The sequence below is a fragment of the Sapajus apella genome, unplaced genomic scaffold, assembly GCF_009761245.1.
Source record: "Sapajus apella isolate SASKATOON/1434 unplaced genomic scaffold, GSC_monkey_1.0 scaffold102, whole genome shotgun sequence".
Lineage (NCBI taxonomy): Eukaryota > Metazoa > Chordata > Mammalia > Primates > Cebidae > Sapajus > Sapajus apella.
In genome coordinates, this window is record NW_022437042.1 from 2,486,651 (window position 1) to 2,507,880 (window position 21,230).

General features: G+C 42.7%; 1 long non-coding RNA gene across 2 annotated transcripts; it reads left to right on the forward strand.

The window, feature by feature from the left end:
* Positions 1-976: 976 nt before the first annotated feature.
* LOC116536601 lies at positions 977-21,230 on the forward strand. 2 transcript variants are annotated; one of them, XR_004262722.1, is made up of 6 exons: positions 977-1,251; positions 7,312-7,362; positions 9,054-9,129; positions 15,245-15,347; positions 16,896-16,987; positions 21,132-21,230. It is a non-coding gene; the product is annotated as an uncharacterized LOC116536601 (long non-coding RNA). The 2 variants fall into 2 exon arrangements; XR_004262723.1 differs by lacking the exon at positions 7,312-7,362 and having other exon boundaries at positions 979-1,251.

Here is a 21,230-nt window from a genome sequence, read left to right on the forward strand (position 1 = left end):
AAATGCGGGGATTTGATTGGGATTGGGTAAGAATCATGAGATACCAACAGTCTAGGATTGGTGGGGCAGCAAGGGGAGGATTTTAATGAGGCATTCAAAAAATTGTAGTGTGGGAAATGTTGGTGCTCTTCATTGACGAGTTGATGGGTCTTTGTGGATTTGCCTGCAGGGAACGTTCTGGAAAAGTAATGCGAATGAAGACAGGGGACTAGCAAAGTCCTTTTTGTGCATATGCTAAAGGATGGTTTTTGATTCTCAGTGTGCGGGCCGAGTTTGGAGATGGACGATTTTAATTCCCATATACATACATTTTTAATGAACAATTCACCTTAGGCACGTGTTTATTTTATATAGTGTCAAAATCCTTTCGTTTCCCGAAGGTGTTTATTGAGACCTGAAATAGTTGCTAAACTAGCTAGTTTAAAGGTAAACAACTAGCTTTAACCTGTCTGCTAAAACCTTCAGGTGGGTTATTTCATTTGATCCTCACAAACACCTGTGAATCCTCACAAACACGTCATCATTATTGTCCCTATTTTATAGAAGAGGAGAATGAGACTCAGAATTAATAATTAGCTCACAATCTCGGGGCTACAAATACATGTTTTCAGGACATAAGCAAAATCCTCTTAATCAAACACCCCAAAACCCTGCTTTATTCTTCCGTTTTTGCACAAGGGAGCTGGAATCCATGTTCAAATAATTATCTGGCCATTCTGTCTTCGCAAGGGTCCTTTTCCCTTTTGGGAGAAGGGAGGAAAGGGTGGAAGCAGCTTCCATTCACTCCAGCTCCGGCTTGGGTCAGCTCCCTGGGCGTCGCGGAGCCCGCTCCGGTGCCACCCACGCGGCCATTTCTGCCGCAGAGGCGGAGACCGCGCCGCCGGCTCAAGTAGGGTCCAGCGGACCATCCGGCTAGCTCTGGCTGCGCCAGCTCTGCTCTCCTCCGGTCACCAGGGGGCGCCAAAAACAATGGCGTATCCCGAAAGGGACGGCCGCTACGTGACTAGGGGGGTCACGCGCAGGGTCATGGGGGACCGCCTGGGATTCCCCGACGGCTGCGAGGAGGGAGCGTCGAAGTGCCGAGCCGTTTCCGGCTGCTTTCCTCCCTCCACTGCCTGCTCGCTTCGCCGCGCGCGAGCCGGACAGTGAGGCTGCAGCGGCGAAAGCCACTAAAGTCTGGGAGCAGCCGCGTGAGCTTCCCGGTCACTGGGAGGCCCCGAGAACAGACACCTCACCCTGACATTGTAGCAGGTTTGGCCCTTCTCGCAATGCAACAAAGGAGTGACTTTGTCCCAGCCTTTCCCCTAGCCAGGAGAGATGCTGTTAAATCCCATTGCGCCTCCCCACCGGCCTTGGAGAGATGAGCTTTCCCCTGTAGTATCCCAGGGGAGCGGGCCGACGGGGTGAACTTTGTATCTCTTAGCTGATCTGGTCAGACATCCTTGCCCAATAAGCACTTACCCAGTTGCCCACACTCCAAAAAAAAAAAAAAAAAGAGAAAATCAAATCAGTCATTTGATCAATCATTTTCATGGATATGCCGTAATAGAACAATTCACCTGGTTGTGAACTGCGCTGGGGAGTTTCAAGGAGTTTGTTACCTGACTAGTTTCTTGCTTGGTGTAGAGGCCTTAGGCACTCGCACACTTAAATTGCCAGAGAGGCCAGGGAGTGTCCAGACTACACACTGGGGACACTCAACTGGAAACACGTTGTACACCTCAAGACATCCTACAATTTCACAGACTGAGATGCTGGCTGTGATGTCTATGCAGCACAGCCCCAAGCCCCAACCTACAGAAATGCCTCAGCAACTTCCTTCACCACGGTTCCTTCTTTTTCTTTTTTCTTTTTCCTTTTCCGTGGGGGGTTGGGGGTGGGGGTGGGAATGGAGTCTCACTCTGTCACCCAGGCTGGAATGCAGTGGTGCAATCTCGGCTCACTGCAGCCTCCGCCTCCTGGGTTCAAGCAATTCTTCTGCCTCAGCCTCCCGAGTAGCTGAGATTACAGACTCCTGCCAGCTAATTTTTGTATTTTTAGTAGAGACTTGGTTTCACGATGTTGGCCAGGGTGGTCTTGAACTCCTGACGACCTCAGGTGATCTACCTGCCTCGGCCTCCCAAAATGCTGAGATTGCAGGCATGAGCCATCACGCCCTGCCTTACCACAGTTCTTAATTGAGGTAGTCTACTTGAGGAAAAACAATTAATTTAGAAAGAAACTGAATAATGTAGTAGATTGAGGAATTTTTACCCCAGCTTTGTACTATACATACCATCAAATCCACTGATTTTAAGAGCACAATTTGCTGTATGTTTAAAGCTCATCTCACCAAGGCCGGTGGGGAGGCACATGGGAATAATGTAATAGATTGAAGAATTTTTCCCCCAGCCTTGTACTTTACATACCATCAAATCCACTGATTTTAAGTGTACAATTTAAAAAATAAATTTAGCCAGGAGTCCCAGCTACTTGGAGGCTGAGGTGGGAGGATCACTTGAGCCAGGGAGGTTGAGGCTGCAGTGAGCTGTGATTGCACTGCTGCACTCCAGTCTGGGTGACAGTGAGACCCTGTGTCAAAACTAAACAAATAAATAAAAATAAATTTACGGAGTTACGTAACCATCATCACAATATAGTTTTAGAACATTTATCCTATCCCCCACGAATTCCCAGAAGCTATTTGCAGTTTATCGCTTCTTGCATATTTAGCCCTAGGCAACTATTTGTCTGCTTTCTGTCTCTATATTGTTGCTTTTTCTGGACATTTCATATGAATGGACTCATACAATATGTGGCCTTTTGTGTCTGACTTCTTTCTTTCTTTTTTTTTTTTTTTTTTTTTTTTTTTTTTGACAGTTTCCCTCTTGTCACCCAGGCTGGAGTGCAATGGCGTGATCTTGGCTCACTGCAACCTCTGCCTCCTGGGTTCAAGCGATTCTCCTGTCTCAGCCTCCCGAAGTACCGCCTGCCACCATGCCCAGCTAATTGTTTTGTATTTTTAGTTGAGGTGGGGTTTCACCATGTTGGCCAGGCTGGTCTCAAACTCCTGACCTCAGGTGATCCACCCACCTTGGCCTCCCAAAGTGGTAGGATTACAGGCGTGAACCACTGCGCCTCGCCTGTGTCTCGGTCCTTTCACTTAACATGATGTTTCAAGGTTCATCCATTTTGTAACATTATCAGTACTCCCTTCCTTTTTCTGGCTAAATGATATTACATTGTATGGATATACCATATTTTGTTTTTCCTTCATCAGTTGATAAACATTTGAGATGTTTCCATTTGTTATGAATAATTCTGGGAATATTTGTATACAAGTTTTTGTGTGGACATATGTTTTGGGTTCTCTTGGGTATGTGCCTAGGAGTGGAATTGCTAGGTAATATAGTAACTGTATGTTTAAGTTTTTAGGAACTTCTGGACTGTTTTCCAAAGTGGCTGCACTATTTTCTGTTCTCACTGGTAAATGTATGAGGGTTTCTATTTCTCCACATCCTTATCAATGCTTTCTTGTCTGTCTTTTTGATCGGTATCTCATTGTGATGTTAATTTGCCTAGATTGAGAGATTTTTGGTGCATTTGGTTTAGTTGGTTTCACTTCATTTAACGAATGCCTTTTTAGTGTTATAAAAATTAGGAGCTGAAATGAATAATACATAGTGCTTCCTTGCAAGGAGCTCATGGTTCCTTCGGGAAGACAGACAGCAAACAGTGACAGTACATCTTGTTAAGTTATCTGAAGGGAGTTGAGGACAAGATGCTCTGGGGAGCAAAGAAGAGGAACACTTAACCATGCCTGAAGGCGGATGGAGGAAAGTATTAAGGAAACCTTTTCCAGACAGGTCTTAATGTGCCTCTGGTTTTATTTATTTAATTAAAATTGTACTAGTACATACTGCAGATTTTTTTTTTTTTTTGAAGCAGGGTCTCGCTTTGTCATCCAGGTTGGAGTACAGTGGTGTGCGTGATCACAACTCACTGCAGCTGCAACCTTTTGGGTTCAAGCAATCCCCCCACCTCAGCCTCCCAAATACTTGGGACTATGGCTGCACACCACCACAGCTGGCTAATTTTTAAATGCTGTATAGAGACAGGGTTTTGCAGCCAGGTGCAGTGGCTCACCCTGTAATCCCAGCACTTTGGAAGTCTGAGGTGGGTGGATCACCTGAGGTCAGGAGCTTGAGACCAGCCTGGCCGACATGGCGAAACCCTGTCTCTACTAAAAATACAAAAATTAGCTGGCTGTGGTGGTGTACACCTGTAATCCCAGCTACTCAGGAGGTTGAGGCAGGAGAACTGCTTGAACTCAAGAGGCAGAGGTTGCAATGAGCGGAGATCGTGTCACTGCACTCCAGCCTGGGTGACAGAGCAAAAAAAAAAAAAAAAAAAAAAAAAAGAAATAAAAGAAAAAACAAAAAAGGGTTTCTCCATGTTGCCCAGGCTGGTCTTGAACTCCTAGCCTCAAGTGACACTCTTACTTCAGCCTCCTAAAGTGCTGGGATTACAGGTATCATACTGTAGTTTAAAAAAATCAAATAGTTCTACAAGATTTGCTTTTTTTTTTTTTTAGAGTCTCACTCTGTCGCCCAGACTGGAGTGTAGTGGTGCAGTCTCGGCTCACTGCAACCTCTGTTTCCCAGGTTCAAGCGATTCTCCTGCCTCAGCCTCCTGAGTAGATGGGACTACAGGCACCTGCCACCATGCCCAGCTAATTTTTTATTTTTAGTACAGATGGAGTTTCACCATGTTGGCCAGGCTGGTCTTCAACTCCTGACCTCAGGTGATCCACCTGCCCTGGCCTCCCAAAGTGCTGGGATTACAGGCGTGGACTACCGTTCCCTGCCAAGATTTGCTTTTTTAAAAGAGGAATCATTCGCTTTCCTCCCCATTCCATGTTGTCCCCAAAAGCAACCACTTTCTGTTCTTTTAACTCTTTGAATATTTTCCTGTATATCTTTAAAGAGCATATTTTTATTTGAGGAAAAGAAGCCCCAACATAGGCCAATTTTACTGTCCTCACTTGCACTGATTTTTAAATTGGTCAGCTCTATTAAATATTAACATATGGTAAATTATGGAAGCAACAGTCATAATGCAGCCTACCTTTTGTCCATTTAAATGAAAGAAGACAGGCATGCTCAATAGTTAAGTACTAGAGTAACTGAAGTAACACAATACATACTTGTAAAAAACGTGGGCTGGGTGCAGTGGTTCACGCCTCTAATCCCAGCAGTCTCAGAGGCCAGGTGGGCAGATCACCTGAGTTCAAGAGTTTGAGACCAGCCTGGCCAACACAGGTGAAACTCCATCTCTACTAAAAACACAAAAATTAGCTGGGTGTGGTGGCGTGCACCTGTAATCCCAGCTACGTGGGAGGCTGAGGCAGGAGAATCGATTGCACCTGGGAGGCGGAGGTTGCAGTGAGCCGAGATCACACCATTGTACTCCAGCCTGGGCGACAGAAAAAAAAAGATGTGACTGAGGAATTATTTTCCTCATTGGTGCTTTACTATCATATAGCTCCCATATGCCAGCACCCAAATGTAACTGTCAATTATGAGGAAAGTTACTTTCACTTTAAAAGAAAACCACAAATGAGCTTCATGGGATAGTACAGGGATTGGCAATCTATGACCTGTGAGCTAAGAGTGTTTTCAGATGAATAGTGACAACAAATTTGACGATAGGGAACACTAATTTTCAACCCCAATGGAGCAAAATTTTATTTTTTTATTCTAACCTTTTCATTAGTAGAACTGTATTATAAAACCTTATAGTCAATTGTTATTATATTTTTAATTTCATTAATACAAAATTAATGTTACTGGCTGGGAGCAGTGGCTCATGCCTGCAACCCCAGCACTTTGGGAGGCCGAGGTGGGCGAATCATGAGGTCAGGAGATTGAGGCCGTCTGGCCAACATGGTGAAACCCTGTCTCTACTAAAAACACAAAAATTAGCTGGATATGGTGGTGCACGCCTGTGGTCCCAGCTGTTTAGAAGGCTGAGGCAGGAGAATCACTTGAATCCGGGAGGTGGAGATTGCAGTGAGCCGAGTCATGCCACTGCATTCCAGCCTGGGGACAGAGAGCAAGACTCCCTCTCAAAAAAAAATTGCAGAATTTTGTTTGCTCTCATGTAAATACCTATATAATATCCTCAATCTTGCTTCTTGGTTCATAAATTCTAAATTATTAACTCTTTGGCCTTCATAGAAAAGCTTGCCAACTCCTGGTTTAATAGAATAAAAAGAAGTATGGAAAGCAATTCACATGTATTTGCTATGTGACCTTGGGAAGTCATTTTATGTCTCTGGTCTTTTATTATTTATAAAATGGAGATAAAGGGTAATGGGTTGATGAGATAAACTCTAGCATGAATCTCCCACCCCCTAAGTTTTTGATTAATTAATTATGCCAACATTTATTGAGTTACTATTATGTACCAAGAACTGTTAAATGAATTGGGGATAAAGCATGAAACATTTTTTTTTTTTTTGAGATGGAATTTCACTCTTGTTGCCCCAGATGGAGTGCAATGGCGCAATCTCAGCTCACTGCAACCTCCACCTCCCGGGTTCAAGCAATTCTAATGCCTCAGCCTCCCAAGTAGCTGGGATTGCAGGCATGCACGACCACGACTGGCTAATTTTTGTATTATTAGTAGAGGCGGGGTTTCTCCATGTTGGTCAGGCTGGTCTCAAACTCCCGACCTTAGGTGATCTGCCCGCATCGGCCTCCCAAAGTGCTGGGATTACAGGTGTGAGCCAGTGTGCCAGGCCGAAACAAAGTTTTTTCAAAATTTTTGTCTGGAAAGAGGATACTGTTCTCAATGAAAAGAGACTTAAGATGCAGCGTATGGTCTGAGATTGGATCATGATTTGAACAAATTTGCTTTATAGGACATTTTTGGGACAGTTAGGGAAATTTGAATATGGATGGTTATTAGATGATGTGAAAACTTATTAATATGAAATGGTGGAGGTCACTAACTGAAAAGGGCAGTTGTAAAACATTTTGTACACTATTTCATTTTTGGTATAAAATGCATTACGTATTATACATACTTACAAAAATATCTGAAATGATATATACTAAGCTGTTAACAGTGGTGATTTCTGTGTGATGGGAACACAATGTTCTATTTAGTTATTTTTGCTTTTGAATTTTTCACAATGAATATATACTGCTTTTGTAAAAATAACAGATTATTTCTAATTTAAAAAATAATCTCTCTTTTCACAAAGCTTATAGCTAATGCCTCTTGTAAGTATTCACATTGTCAAATTTGTCACTATTTTTTTTGCAGGGCCGAAAAACATGTAAGAAGGGAGCCCCCCCCCCCCCCCCGCCCTTGCAGGTAACAAAGTATCGGGGTATTCTCTGTGAAATGCTACTGAATATAAACTAATGCTACTGGCATTCCTCTGGGAGTTTTACTGATAAGTAGAGCTTTCATAGTCTTCCCAATTTCAGATGACTCTAGGTTGAATTTCTTTTTTCTTTTTCTTTCTTTTTTTTGAGACAGAATCTTGCTTTGTCACCCAGGCTAGAGTGCAGTAGCATGATCTCGGCTCACTGCAACCTCCACCTCCTGGGTTCAAACAGTTCTCCTGCCTCAGCCTCCTGAGTAGCTGGGACTACAGGCCCCCACCAGTGTTGCCTAGCTAATTTTTGTATTTTTAGTAGTGACGGGGTTTCACCATGTTGGCCAGGCTGGTCTTGAACTCCTGACCTAAGGTGATCCACCCACCTTGGCCTCTCAAAGTGTTGGGATTATAGGCATGAGCCACTGCACCTGGCCTAGATTGGATTTCTTATCCTGCAAAGCCAAGGTGAAGTCCAGACCATGAAAAAGCAGAAAATGTATCAAGATAAATGCTACCTTATGAGCCCTAACAATAGCCCTATCAATAGCTTTCTTATAATGGGGGTTTTCAAAATGAGACTGGATTTTGTAGGGTGACCAGCAATTAAAAAGAAGGACCAGAGAGGCAAATATTGGCAGTATACATCTAAGCAGTGGTCAGAAAAGAAGGAACTCAGCCCAAGAACCTGACATGATGTGCCCTTCTCTAGAGTTAGGTGTATCTCTGTTGCATGCATGAGCACATCAGGCTACCAAAGCCTGATGTGATTAAGCATTGGAATCATGTAACTGCTTCTCTTATTGTAGGCCAGGAGTCAGCAGACTTCGACTGTGGACCAAATCTGGTCTGCCATCTATTTTTGTAAATAAAGTTTTATTGTTTATTTATTTATGTATTGTCTATCACTGCTTTTACCCTCTGATGGCAGAGTTGAGTAGTTGCGACAGAAACCGTATTTGACTTACAAAGTCACAAATATTTACAATCTGTTCATTTATGTATTTATTCATAAGACAAGGTCTCACTCTGTCACCCAGGCTGGAGTGCAGTGGAGTGATCATGGCTTACTGCAGCCTTGAACTCCTGGGCTCAAGCGACCGACCCACCTCATCCTCCTAAGTAGCTGGAACTACAGGTGTGCCCCACCATGCTCAGCTAATTTTTAAATTTTTTATAGAGATGAGGTCTTACCATGTTGCCCAGGCTGGCCTTGAACTCCTGGGCTCAAGTGATCCACCCGCCTCAGCCTCCCATAAGTTCTGGGATTACAGGCATGAGCCACTGTGCCCAGCCTATCTGGCCCTTTAAATAAAAAGTTTATGGACCCCTATTCTAGATTCACCAGAAAATTGCCTCAGTAGTCATGCCTGTGGAAGAGAATAACTGCTTCCAGTTATATTATTATTATTATTTTTCCTATATATTTAAGTCGTGTTCCTTTCATCCAAGGGAAAATGAAGAAAGGGACTTTCTTTGGTTTCTGCCTGTGTTTACCTTTGCCAAGGACCTTTGTCTCACTAATCCCTCTCTGCTCTTTTCGAGGAGGGTTTCAGGTTCTGTGTTGTCACCCAAATTGTGACCTTTACAAAGCCCCGCTTGGAATTTGACGTCATGTGTCCTTCTCTAGATTTCGGTCTTTACTTGTAGTACTTGCTTATTTAAATTTTGTTTGTCTTTCAAGGTGCCGCTCAAGAACCACTCCCTCCAAGATGTTTTCCTGGATTTCCTCAGCCTAAAATAATCCCTCTTTTTCCTGAGTGAGTCATATCTTTTAGTTTATTCATCTCTTTTGGCTCATATTCACTGATTTACATCCATACTCATTGCTTTGTGCTTATTTGTATTCATGAGTTACATTCTCTACCAGATTTTAAATTCCTTGAGAGTAGGTACATATGTTGTTCAACTTTTTTTTTTTTTTGACACAGATTCTTGTTCTGTTGCCCAGGCTGGAATGCAGTGCATGATCTCAGCTCACTGAAACCTCCACTCCCCGGGTTCAAGCAATTCTTGCGCCTCAGCCTCCCAAGTAGCTGGGATTATGGGTGCATGCCACCACGCCTGGCTATTTTTTTTGTATTTTTAGCAGTTTCTTCACGTTGGCCAGGCCGGTTTTGAACTCCTGACCTCAAGTGATCTGCCCACCTTGACCTCCAAAAGTGCTGGGATTACAGGCGTGAGCCACTGTGCCCGGCCTGTTGTTCAATTTTAAATGAATTATTTTTTCCCCATCATCAGATGCAAAAGAGGTTCAACAATAAAGTGAATTGGTAAGTTCTACCATGTACTTCAGATCCAATCTTTGGAACTCCAACGTTTCCACTGAGGACTTTCCCTGTGAAATGGTGGAGTCACTTCCTTTGTCCCCAGTCATCTTTGTAATTTCAAGCACCAAGCTATGATTTTCTATTCCATTGCTTTGATGGAGTTGCTTCCACTAGGGGGAGCTCCTTACTATGCTATATAGTCAATTTCTTTCTGCGGGAGACAAAAGAAGGAAGACTTCCTCAGACAAAATGTCAAAACAATGGTAGGAAGTAGGAACTGAAAACATCTCCTGGGCTTTGACGATGTCACAGCACTAGCTGGCTCCTCAAATGCCATTTCACTTGTCATATTGTGGTTTGGTATAATTCTGGCTCATGTGCCAAGATTTCCCCCTAACCCATCTATTTCATTTATTCCATTTGCAAATACATATTGTGCATACTTTGTGTCAAGTATTGCTGTATATGCTGGGGTTTCATCTGTGAATAAAACGGACCAAGCCCCTGACTTTATGGAGCATATATTCACATATGGGCAGCAGACAATAAGTGAGATAAAGAAAGAAAATATACAGTCTAGTAGATAGGGATAAATATAAAAGAAAAAAGCAATGCAGCATCTCGTAGGCTATTGTAAGAATTTTGAATGTGATGGGAAGCATTGGGGAATTTTGAGTAGGGGAATGATGTGTTCTGACTTATATTTTATAAGGATTGCTGTGGTTGTTTTGTGGAAAGTAAATTATAAGGGGGCAAGCTTGGGTCGGGGAGGAACAGTGGAACTGGGGAGAAGTTGTTGGATTTTAGATACATTTTGAAGGTAGAGACAACTGGATTTGCTAACAGATCAGATGTAGGATATGAGAGGAATCAAGAAAAGCAGGGTCACCATACGGCATAACACTAATAGCATTGACGAAAATGTGACTGGTGCCCCCTGGAGTTCTGTAACATAGCATCTCTGTGCAAGGTGATGCCAGGGCTTTTGGCCTGAATGGTCGGAAAGATAGAGTTGACACTAACTGTAATGGTGAAGACTGTTGGATAAACAGGGCTGGGAGTATATTGGAAGCTCAATTTTGGATGTGTTTAATTTGAGCTGCCAGTTAGACACCTAAGTGGGGATGTTGAATATGCTGTGGGATGTCTGAGCCTGGCATTCAGAGGAGTGGCCCAGGCCAGAGATAAAGATTTTTTGAGTCAGAGGCATCTACATAGTATTTAAGATATGATATGGACGAAATCACCAAGGAGTGAGAATAGTTAGAGAAGAGAAGGCGACCAAGGACCAAGCCCTGAGACATCTCAACATTTAGAGTTTAGGAACGTAAAGAGGAACAAGCAATGGAGGCTAAGAGAAAGTGGCCAGAAGGTAGTAGGAAAAGCAGAAGAGAATGGAATCCTGGAAGCCAAGTGAAGAAGACGCTTCAATGAAGAGAGCATGATCTCAACTGTGAAAAATACTTCCAGTTGGCCAAGTAACATGAGGGCTGGGAATTTTTGGTAGAATTTAACAACATAGAGGTCACTAGGAGCCTTGATAAAAGCTGTTTCAGTGGACAAAAGCTTGATGAGAATGGTTCAAAAAGGAAAGAGAAGAAAAAAATTGTAGACAGGGAGTATAGACAAATCTTTTGAAGATTTTTGTTTTAAAGATGAGCAGAGAAATGAGGCAGTAACTCAAATGGTATGTGGGATCAAGAAAGGGTATTTTGAGTGGGAGAAATAATTGCAAGTTTGCTCTGGGAGTACTTACCGAGAGTTGAGTTCACTTATACTTATTCACCTTCATTTCTTGGGGGTTGTACTCAGTAATCCTCAGGGAAGGCAGATATGACAGGAGGGGATGTTGCCAATAGGTTTGAGTGGAATGAACTCTAAGGGAACCCATGGATGCTCTTTAATAAAACTGAATTCAGAACCTCTGCAGTTAGCAGAACAAAGTATCTTCATGTATGGAAAAAAACTGGGGCTGTGAGGTCCAGCTATCCTTTTCACATACATGGTGATTCTAGCCTCTTTTTTTAACTTTGGAAGATCTAGCCTCAAGTTACACTAAAGAGAGTCTAAGGATCTCCTTCCCGAAATGTTATCTATTGCATGGAAGGGAGAGGAAAAGAAGTTCTTACAGGTTCTGTGAAGCTGACTAAAACCCCAGGAAATGTTTCAACCAAGTGGGAAACTTGACATAAACATTCTGGCCACAGAGTCACTGGTCATTTCCCTGTTCCTTGGTGAGATGTGATCTCAGCAGCAGAAGACAGTATAGTGCTGGGCTTGCTTCTTAGCTTTGTACTTTAGTAGTGATGGCTTTGAAAACACATACAAGTTTTACTGGGCTCCATGTAGTGTTTTGGTTTGAATTTTTTTATTTTTTATTTTTATGTTTTTCAGACAGTCTCACTCTGTCACCTAGGCTGGAGTGCAGTGGTGTGATTTTGGCTCACTGCAACCTCCACCTCCTGGGTTCAAGCAGTTCTCCTGCCTCAGCTTCCCAAGCAGCTGATACTACAGGTGCCTGCTATCACGCCTGGCTAATTTTTGTACCTTTAGTAGAGTGGAGTTTCACTATGTTGGCCAGGCTGGTCTCGAACTCCTGACCTCAAGTGACATGCCTGCCTCAGCCTCCCAAAGTGCTGGGATTACAGGCGTGAGCCACTGTGCCCAGCCTCCATTTCTTTCCTATTCTCATGCCTTCAAGGCTGAGCTCATATGTTACCTGCGCCACAGAGCCTTCTTTGAGCCCCCTCTCTGGCAAAAGTCATCATTTCCTCTCTGCATCTATAATATTTTTTTTCTTTCTTCCTCTTAGCATATATCACATTGTGTTATGGTTGTGTGGTTGTAAACTGAAAAGGCAGTAGAGGGTAGTGATGAGAGCATGGGTTCTGGAGCTAGGCTGTTTGTATTCAAATGATGGCTCTTGCAAGTTGCTTAACCTCCCCAAGCCTCAGTTTCTTATCTGTCTCATCTCAATTTAATAATAACAATATAACAAGGGTTTCATAATAGGGATTTTGTAAAGATTAAAGAGATTAACAATGTGAAGTACTTAGAACAGTGCCCAGCACATAGTAAGTGCTTAGTGATCTTTTGTCATTTGTCTCTCTTCTCGCTGAGGAATAAGACCATATTTTTGTCTTTGTACCACTAATGCATATTGCTGGGCTTGGCAGAGAGTACTAGGTACTTAATCCATTTTTGTGTGAATAAACCAGGTTTCTAAATCAAACCAATTTAAGTTCTTGTTTAATAGTTTCATAGGTATATAACCCTTTTATGAGATCACTCATTCATTCCTGTGTACCACTCTGTGTAGTAGTTAAGAATGGGGTTGGGCACGGTGGCTCACGCCTATAATCCCAGCACTTTGGGAGGCCGACACAGGCATATCATGAGGTCAGGAGATAGAGACCATCCTGGCTAATATGGTGAAACCCCGTCTCTACTAAAAATTAGCTGGGCATGGTGGGTCGCCTGTAATCCCAGGTACTTGGGAGGCTGAGGCAGGAGAATTGCTTGAACCCAGGAGGCAGAGGTTGCAGTGAGTCTAGATTGTGCCACTGAACTCCAGCTTGGGTGACAGAGTGAGACTTGGTCTCAAAAAAAAAAGAAAAAAAAATGAAGATTCTGGAGCCGATCACCTAGTTTGTATTGTTGCTTTGCCACTTATTTGCTGGATGAGATTAGGCATGATACTTAACATCTCAGTGCCTCAGCTCTCTCACCTGGAAAATGAGGAGAAATATGGGATGTTAAACATAGAGTTTCTGAACACTCAAAAGTTAACTATAAGTATTGTTACTATTATTATTATTTGAGATGGAGTCTTGCTCTGTCACCCAGGCTGCAGCGCAGTTCACCCAGGCTGGAGTACAGTGGTACCATCTCGGCTCACTGCAACCTCTGTCTCCTGGGTTCAAGCGATTCTCCTGCCTCTGCCTCCTGAGTAGCTGGGATTACAATTGCTTGACACCACACCCAGCTAATTTTTTTTCTGTATTTTTAGTAGAGACAGGGTTTCACCATGTTGGTCAGGCTGGTCTCAAAATCCTGACCTCGTGATCCACACGCCTTGGCCTCCCAAAGTGTTGGGATTACAGGCGTGAGCCACGGCATCCAGCCAACTATAAGTATTATTAATATTATCAGCAATTAAATGATTTAATGACCACCTACAATGTTCCAGGAATTGTGCTAACAATGGAGGTGCAGAGATGAATAAGGCTGGGTCCCTGCTCTCAGAAAACCTACAAGCTAGTGAAGGAAACAAGTGTGATCAAATCCATATGTATGGAACCTAACAGAATAAGGGACCAATTTAACAGGAGGGAATAGTAATAGGAAAAGGCAGGGTAGTAAGGCCTTATAGAGAAGGGAAATCCTCAGCTTCGCATCTGTGGGTTGACAGTCCTGGGATATTAATGTCAAGTACACATTGAAATCCCTTTTATGGTTCATCAGAGATGAGTTTTATAACAGATTTCTCCTATCAGATTTTCTTTTGTTTGTTTGTTTTTGTTTCACTGAAAGCATTTACCTGGAAGATTTTCTTAATAATACCACTTAACAAGAGACCTCCAGACAGTGATGCTCTCTGTCTCACTTGGCAGCACAGTGACTGCACTGCCATTCACCTCCCCCTCCCTCCCTTGCCTTTTGAGAGATCTGGTTGGTTTTAGGAGCACTGTTACTGGATTCAACATTGCATCTAGACTTGAGGATTCTTTGTTCACATCTGGTTTGAAAAAGAATGTTTGAATAGCTTCTGTCTGTCCTTTTTGCATGGAAATAGAAACAGGGCTAATTATTTTATGGAAACTTCAATCTGCTATTTGAGTGAATTTTATGATAAATGCATATAACCAAGACCAGTGTTGATACTGCCGTCTAGTTTAGGGGCCTCAGATAAATTTTAATGCTTCTCAGAAAATGTGGAATTGTCATGCAATAAATCTTGTCCGATGCCTAAAAAAAAACCTCACCCTGCATTTTGAAACCCAGACAACCTGTTCTGGGCCAACGGTGTACCATGAGGCTTTCCAAAGTGTACCAAACAGTTTTAAATAGCTTTCCTTGGGCGAAGCGCCTCTTTCCTTTTGAACTTAAGCCAGAGGGCCCTCACCAGCAGAAGACTAAATTTCAGATGCTACTGTCTGGCCCTCTCCCTCCCTTTCAATGAATTTTCTGAAAAAGTTGGCATTTAGATTCTTTCTTTCCCACCCTAACAATCAGGCAGGAGAAAAGTAGAGAATAGCATATGTTCTAAGAAAGGGCTGGGGCCCCTTTCTAGCTCACCGTTTTAACAGAGGCCTCTCAGAGATGGTGGGACTGGAGCTACATTCAAGTTATTGAGATCAAAGACAAGGTGCAGGTAGATGAAAATCTTAATGTCGCTTGTCTCTCAGAAAACCAATAAAGCCACTGAAGCTTGTCTAGTTCCCCCAAGTAGTTAATGAGAACAATAGAATTTTGAGTTCCTAGTGTTCCTTTGGAGCTGATTTTGGCAGATGACAAGCAGTTTGTAAAAGGGCTTATTATTCGAGTAGAGCTTTGGCTGCCTGACTTTTAAGGTTGATTATTTATTTTACATGTTGTATAACAGGAGTGTTGGGCAGTGCTGAGAAAAGGTTTTTGGGGTCAGAGATGTAAGGACTTCTCTGACTGGCTTCTCCCAACAGAACCAGATTCCAGCTGTGGAGCAAGGGGTAAGCTTGTACACACGACCCAAGCCATGGCTTTTGTCTGGCCCCTTACCACCAGACAGGCCTTCTCACCAGTTCCTTTAGGGGGAGAATATATCGAAATTTTTATCATGTCAGTAACCCAAGAAAAATATTTCTCTGTGTATGTAAGTTCTCAAACTTTCATTGGTGATGTGACCTGCTTTTTAAAGAAACATTTTTAAAGACATAGTTTGGTCTTTTGCAATAAGCAAAGTGGGGTCCCTGTCAGCTCAGTAAGTAGATGCTCCGAAAGGCAGAGCTTTCAACTGGTTATAGGGAAAAATAGCTAAGAGAGGTCTTCCCTCTTTTGTGAAGAGTGTCAAGCCAAAGTTGTTCCAGCCCTTTTGCTTTCAAGGTTTAAACTGTTGTGCTTCCTGGCCAGGCATGGTGGCTCACACCTGTAATCCCAACACTTTGGGAGGCCACAGCAGGTGGATCACTTGAGGTCAGGAGTTTGAGACCAGCCTGGATAACATGGTGAAACCCTGTCTCCACCAAAAATACAAAAAAAAAAAAAAAAAAAAAATAGCCAAATGTGGTAGTGCATGCCTGTAGTCCCAGCTACTCGGGAGGCTGAGACAGGAGGATCTCTTGAGCTGGGGGGCAGAGGTTGCAGTGAATGGAGATCATTCCACTGCATTCCAACCTGGGTTACAGAGTGAGGTTCTGTCTCAAAAAAAATAAATAAATAAATGAAGTGTTGTGCTTCCTATCTTATGCTGGACCTGCTGGCTCAATGAGAGATTGAGGCGAATGTTAGACATCGTGGAGACAGTGAATGAAGGATGTTCCTCTCCCTCTTATTCTAAACTTTAAAAGTATGCTGAACCAGGGCCTATGAGATGGTGAGATTTTTTTTTTTTTTTTTTTTTTTTTTGAGATGGAATTTTGCTATGTCGCCAAAGCTGGACTTGAATTCCTGGGGTCAGGCAATCCTCCTGCTTCAGCCTCCCAAGTAGCTGGGACTACAAGTGCTTGCCACTATCAGATAGCTTTGATAAATAGAAACTTAGTTGTGTCTCCTGTTTTTTATGGGAACCTAATGTATGAGGGAGTTCTGTGTATAAAGGCTACAAGCCAGCATTTGTGTCCAGTGTCATCAGTAAAATGGGAAGTAGCAGAAGGAGATGATAGGTGCCTAGGAAGAGATTTCATGAGGTATTCAGTAACTTTTGGATGCTTTGTGATATTTGGAAGATGTGTGTCCTTAGGAGAGATCGCCTCTACACTTGAAGTTACTATTTCATGACAAACCATTCTCCTTCAGAGACAAAGTTTTGTCAAAGAGAGTCTTGGGAAACATGAAATCTGATCATCCTGGTAGAGTTTGTGTCTCTAAAAGGAACTATACATTGTGGGTGTGAGTAGCTTAATTTCTTGCACTAAGTTTCTGATATCCTAAATGGAGCACTGCTTTGGTGCCTGTATTAGTCAGGACAGGCTAGACTGATATAGTGACAAATAACAAAGGTTTATGTGTTGCTCACGTAATATTTGATATAGAGTGGTTGGCCCTCTTCTATCTTGTAGCCATGCCATCTGGAACAGATGACCTCCAAGGACACCATAGCAAAGAAAAGGAGAACTGGAAGCCCATGTGCCTTAATCCCCTCATCCCAGAGGTAACACAGAACTTCCACATATATTTCATTGTCAAGAACTTATCACCTAGCCCCAATCTAACCACGAGGAAGACTGGAATATGTAGAGGCATACCTAGTAGACTTAATGTCTATTAATAGTCTCTGCTATACCCCCTCGGTACCAAGTGACCACTAACTTCCCACCCTACTCACCAGGAACGTATAGCTGGTGATGATTTTCTAATTCTGTACGAGTCTGGATTGTGAACATCAGACCACCTCTTCAGTCTAACAGACAGTGCTTGTTTTACCCAAGGCGAGGAGGCAGCACAGGCAGTACTCACTTGTTTGTCAGTTACAGTCCTTTCCCTCTCTCATTACTCACCATGAAACACACATTGTCCCTTCTACTTCTGTCCCAAGCGTCATACTCATAAGAACATAAGAAGTGCCCCCAGATCAAACAGGAGTTCTTAAATAGAAAGTGAGATATTTGTTCTTTATGAGGTTGACCTTATAAGAATGAGGCAGGCTGTACCTAATTCTGTAGGGACTCTTAATATCTCATGGCTGTGTCACCATAAATTAACTCCTGATAAACCCTCTAACAAGACTAAGTGAACAGAATTTCCCAGTGTCCTGAGAGAAGGAAAATTCATGTGGTCTTTCTCCCAGGAGAAGGATAACCAGTGGAGCCTTTTCCAGATTTCTCACTAGAAGTAAAAACCAAATTCCCAGAAGGAACCTGAGCGGTAAAAAGTGGTTGGCTGCTCCTGACCTGACTCATAGTGTTTAACTGAACCATACCACAAGAGTATACTAGTGTTTGTGTATGTACATGCATACACACACGCACACATTCACACACAATCCTATGGTATTTGGTGACTTTGGATGCCCAGCTCTTGCAACAATTTCCTGCTGTCATTCTTTTCCCTTTGAATCTCAGGGGTGAGCAAACTAAAGAAATACTATCGTCTTACTGCCTTTAGTGTCTTCCACAGAAAAGGAGTGGCTGGAGTCATTGTAGATCAACCCATCAGTACAAATCTGCCAGAATTGCAGCTCAGCTTCCTTGCCTCCAGCATGTGTACCTTTCTGAAGGGTAGGCCCTTAGGCCAGACGTAAGTTATCCACTGTGTGCATAACTGTTTGACTTGGCTTAGAGGCATGAAAGGTGCAGACATGTAAGATGGGTAAAGGGGCTACATCTGAAATAGGGCCATGATGATTAGTTCTCCCTTTCCTTCCTTTGGCTTCATTGCTGTATTCCATGTGGGTCTTGATATCTTGAATCTGGATGAGATACCCAAATAGTCAGTCCTTGAATATAAATCATATCCTTGTATAGAATCACTGCCAAACTCAGTATGGTTAAAAGATTTTGAACACCCAGCTGCAGCATTCACTCTGGTTGGAATTTACCATGTAAATTTATTTTACATATGTAAGTATCATATCCTTTATAATGCATTCTTAATTGTTGCTCAGTTCTTCCAGATAGAATTCCTTTAAAAAATTCCTTATGTAATCTTTTTATCCTAGTTGGAAAACATCACTTGACAGTTGCTGTTTATACAGGCATACCTCGTTTTATTGTGCCTGGCTTTATTGCACTTTGCAGATATTGTGTTTTTCACAAATGGAAGGTTTGTGGCAACCCTGTGTTGAGCAAGTCTGTTGGCACCATTTTTTCAACGGCATGTACTAGCTTTGTCTCTGTCTTACATTTTGGTAATTGTCTCAGTATTTCAAACTTTTGTATTATGATTATATCTGTTATGGTGAGCTGTGATCAGTGATCTTTGACGTTATCACTGTAATTATTTCGGGGTGCCACAAACTGTGCCCAGATAAGACAGTGAACTTAATTGATAAGTGTTTATGTATTCAGACTGTTCCACTGACTGGCCCTTCTCCAAACTCTCTCCTTCTCCTTGGGCCTCCCTATTCCCTGAAATATAACAATATTGATATTAAGCCAATTAATAACCCTACAATGATTTCTAAGTGTTTAAGTGAAAGGAAAAGTCACATATCTTTCACCTTAAATCAAAAGCTAGAAATGACTAAGCTAAGTGAGGAAGGCATGTCAAAAGCCCAGCGAGGACTCTTGTGCCAGTTAGCCAAGTTGTGAATGCAAAGGAAAAGTTCTTGAAGGAAATTAAAGTATGGTTCCAATGAGCATGTGAATTATAAGAAAGTGAACAGCCTTATTGCCAATATAAAGAAAGTTTTAGTGGTCTGGATAGAAGATCAAATGTTTCCTTAAGCCATGATATTCCCTTAAGCCAAAGCCTGCCTAATCCAGAGCTAGGCCCTAACCCTCTTCAATTCTATGAAGGCTGAGAGAGATGAGGAAGCTGCCGAAGAAAAGTGTGAAGCTAGCAGAGATTGGTTTATGAGGTTTAAGGAAAGAAGCTGTCTCGATAACACGAAAGTACAAAGTGGAGCAGCAAGTGCTGATGGAGAAGCTGCAGCAAGTTATCTGGAAGATTAACCAAGATCATTGATAAAAGTAGCTGCACTAAATAACAGCTTTTCCATGTAGACAGAACAGCCTTATATTAGAAAGAGATGGCATCTAGGAATTTTTTTTTTTTTTTTTGAGACGGAGTCTCACTGTGTTGCCCAGGCTGGAGTGCAGTGGCACCATCTCAGCTCACTGTAACCTCCGCCTCCAGGGTTCAAGCTATTCTCCTGCCTCAGCCTCCTGAGTAGCTGGGATTACAGGTGCCCGCCACCACACCAGGCTAATTTTTATACATTTTAGTAGAGATAGAGTTTCGCCATGTTGGCCAGGCTGGTCTTGAACTCCAGACCTCAAGTGATCTGCCTGCCTTGGCCTCCCAAAGTGCTGAGATTACAGGCGTGAGCCACCACGCTGGGCCAGCATCTAGGATTTTAATAGCTGGAGAGGAGAAGTCAGTGCCTGGCTTCAAAGCTTCAAAGGACAAGCTGACTCTCTTGTTAGGAGCTAATGCAGCTGGTGACTTTAAATTGAAGCCAATGTTCATTTATCATTCTGAAAAATCCTAGGGTCCTTAAGAATTATGCCAAATTCTGATTGTGTTCTATAAATGGAACAACAAAGCCTGGATGACAGCATGTCTATTTACAGCATGGTTTTCTGAATATGTTAAGCCCACTGTTGAGACCTATTGCTCAGAAAAAAGGATTATTTTCAAAATATTATGGCTCATTAGCAATGCACTTAGTCACCCAAGAGCTCTAACGGCTATGCCCAAGGAGATTAATGTTGTTCTCATATCTGCTAACACAACATCCATTCTGTTGCCGATGGATAGACTTTCAAGTCCTATTTTTTTAAAACTACATTTTGTAAGGGTGCCATAGAACTATTTCTTTGATAGATCTAGGTAAAGGAAACTGAAAATCTTCTGGAAAGGATTCATCATTGTAAATGCCGTTAAGAACACTTGTGATTAATAGAAGGAGGTCAAAATACCAACATGGCCTGTAATCTGAGCACTTTGGGAGGCCAAGGTGGGTGGATCACTTGAGGTCAGGAGTTCAAGACCAGCCTAGCCAACATGGTGAAATCCCATCTCTACTAGAAATATAAAAAATTAGCCAGGTGTGGTGGTGGGCACCTGTAATCCCAGTTACTCAGTAGGAGGAGGCAGGAGAATCTCTTGAACCTAGAAGGTGGAGGTTGCAGTGACCTGAGATAGTGCCACCGCACTCCAGCCTGGGCAACACAGTGAGACTCCATCTCAAAACAAAAAATAAAACAAACAAACAAGAAAACCAACCAACATTAACAGGAGAGTTGAGAAGTTTGATATGCTTCGCATCTGTGTCCTCACCTAAATCGCATATCAAATTGTAATCCTCAGTGTTGGAGCTAGGGCCTGGAGGAAGGTGGTTGGATAACGGGGGTGGTTTCTCATGCTTTAGTACCACCCCCTTTAGTTGCTGTCATCACATTCTTATGAGATCTAGTTGCTTAAAAGTGTGGATCACCTCCTTTCCACTCTCTTTCTCCTACTATGGCCATGTGAAATGACTCGCTCTTCCTTTGCCATCTGCCATGATTGGAAGCTTCCTGAGTCCTCCCCAGAGGCTGATGCTGCCATGCTTCCTGTACAGCCTGCAGTACCATGAGCCAAATAAACCTCTTTTGTTTATAAATTAACCAGTCCCAGGCATTTCTTTATAGCAATGCAAGAATGGGCTAATACAAAGTTGATTCCAGCCTTCATGGACGACTTTGAGGGGTTCAGGGCTTCAGTGGAGGAAGTCACTGCAGATGTGGTGG